The sequence below is a fragment of the Haliaeetus leucocephalus genome, unplaced genomic scaffold (genome assembly GCF_000737465.1).
Source record: "Haliaeetus leucocephalus isolate CR32 unplaced genomic scaffold, Haliaeetus_leucocephalus-4.0 Scaffold871, whole genome shotgun sequence".
Lineage (NCBI taxonomy): Eukaryota > Metazoa > Chordata > Aves > Accipitriformes > Accipitridae > Haliaeetus > Haliaeetus leucocephalus.
The window spans coordinates 1,246,616-1,249,373 of record NW_010973307.1 but is presented as its reverse complement, the minus strand read 5'-3'; positions in this window follow the sequence as shown (position 1 = coordinate 1,249,373).

The window sequence follows — 2,758 nt, the reverse complement described above, 5'->3', positions numbered from 1 at the left end:
CCCTCCCCCCGCCCCCCCCCACCCCCGCCGGCAGGAGCTGTCCATTCAGCACCCCGCGCCCACCGGCTGCCTGCCCGCCCGCCAAAACAACAACAAAAGGAGGGAAATATTAATTAATTAAAAAGAGGGGGGAGAGCTAAAAAAAAAAAAAGGAAAAAAAGAAAAAGAAAAAAAAAAAGCCAATCTGCTCAATCCTCTGCCTGCAGGCAGACTCTAACGGAAACCACATATGCTTTGCCTCTCCCTATAAGAAATCTTCATTGGGGCATTAAAATACTTAAAAGGATTAGTCGTTAAATACTTGTACATTTGGTTTAATTCACTAGAAACGCTATGTCACAGGGTTACATCAGAAAGCTAGAGAGTTTTAATCTCACTTGCAGTATTTACCTAGATGTTTTATTCCTTCTGCTGCTTGTTACAGGGATAATATTAATATCCTACTTGTCCAGAGGGAGGAAGTTTAAAAAAAAAAAAAAAAGGCTGGCTGCTATCTGATGGTATAAAAATATCAAAGGGACTTTTAAGGTAAAACAAAACAAAACAAAACAGAATGAATTGGAGCGTGGCATTCCTTCCCACAGCCTGTTGCTTATTCCTGATGATGATGACAGAGGGGTAAGGAGCTGTTGTCTTAGGAAAATAGAATAACTTAGATCACACAGGTCTTGGGACATGAGAGATGATGGCTTTGTTTAAAGCTATCTCTTTTTTAGCCTCAGTTTCCCTGTATGACAGGTGTGCACCTCCTTTGTAATTCCTCTTTTAGTGCAGTAGCTAAAAATACACTGGTTTTGGCAAGGGTCCAGAAGAAGTTGTCTTCAACTGAAGTAAAGAAACAGGGGCCATAAATCTAATGAAGGCAGGTACAGAAATGCCTTACTGTGAACTTCTCAAGGGGGGCAATTGGTGTGCAGGGGGACATTGTCAGGTAAGACTTGGCTTTTTTCGTGACTAACAAGAGAGGATGGACTGTAACAGCTTAAAGCTTTCCTCAGGTTGTAGAGGTTTCTGCACTTTGTGCTGACATTCCTTCTACAGCCTCACTGTAGCTATATCCATTCTAAAAGACCTCACGTAATGAGATATCAGTGAAATTCATTGCTTTTCAAATCAAGAGTTACTTCATTTGTATTTTGGGTGGTTTGGGTGAAAAATGAACTAAGGGTGAAGTTCTGGTCCCATTTAAGTGAATGAGTGCATTGCCACAGCTTTCTGTTGATTTCATAAGAAAAATCTCAGTGGAGCGGTATGCATTTATTATTTCCAAGAAGGAAGCCCTGGATCTTTCATAGAAAGGGAAGAAGGGATTAAGACAAGTTCCATCATCAAGTTCTGTTCCTATTCTAGGATTGCCCAATCATTCTTCTTGTAAACTATGGAAGAGGAGCATTCCTGGGAATTGGCCAGAAGACTTTCTGAATGCCTGAATGATGTAAGAAGCATAAGGAATACCGTTCACTACACAGTGACTCAGGAGACATTTTACTGCCTCTTATAATCTCTTGCTATCATTTATTTAATTATTTTTTTTGTGGAAACCCTCCCTCTGGTTTAGGGTGTTTTATACCTCCTAGACCTCTCAGCCTAATTTAATTTTTGGGGGTGTCTGAATATCACCCTGCCCTTGACATAAAGGGTATTTTTTTTTTTTTTGTGAGTCTTTGTGCCTTGTTGTGCTTTTTTTCCCCCTCAAAAGCAGAGAATGGTTTCTTGTATTCAAAGCATAAACGCAGCTGCCCATGAGACTGCTTGGATGAGGACTAGATGAGAGAGTTACATTAGGGCAGAAATTCGGGTCACATCATATCAAACTGAAAGCATCAGGCCAAAGATAGGCTTGGCTAATAATATTTATACACGATCATTTTAAATGTGAAAGCTCCTCTTGCCATGAAAGAAATCTCTTTTTAGTTTCAAGCTGGTGCAGGTATTTTCAATAGGGTTATATCACTGCTTGCTAAAATGCAATGCATTTGCATCTTCTTTGCATTATTTATTGTTATCCTGCAGGCTGGATTGTCACACTAATCATGATTTATGTCACTGAATTTTATCAGCTTCTGCTAGATTATAGTTTCAAGTAGTGCCCCTGGACTTTAGGAAGAGAAATGTCAGTGCAAGTCTTTTACACCTGTTACACAGCATAGGTGGATGCTGCTTGCTGTCAAAGTCATGCAGAAAAATCTCTCTCCTTCAGCAGCAGCTCCTGGTATTGTGACCTTACCACATCCATAGCAGACAGACTCTTTAATGCTTTCAAAGCCTTTAGAACCACGTTACAGGAACAATTTATAAGTTTATGCTTGACAGACCAAGGGAAGAATTTTCCAAGTCACTGTGTGCTGCAATATATGATATAGTAGGCACTGCATGTGATTGGAGAACAGTAGATGATTGGGATAGGGGTCGGTAAAGGTTTTGGGCTGTATGTGGAAGATCACTCCTTGCCTCTGCTACTGACTTTCTGTGTCACCTTGGACAAATCACCCACCAAGTTATTACTATGTTCCTCATGTTTTGCATGTGTGGTATATCCATTTCTTCTTTTCTTTTTATGCCTTATCTCTTTGCAAAGTTAGCTCCTCAGGGTGAAGGCTGAGTCTTGCTGTGTGACTTTACGTTGCTTGAGAGAATGGGAACCTTGATTTGAGGCCACTAAAAATACAAAAAGTAAAAGTTTTGCATCTTTTTTTTGGGGGGGGGAAGAAGTGTAACATACAGGATGAAAATTTGAATCATCAGGAGCTGCTTAAAG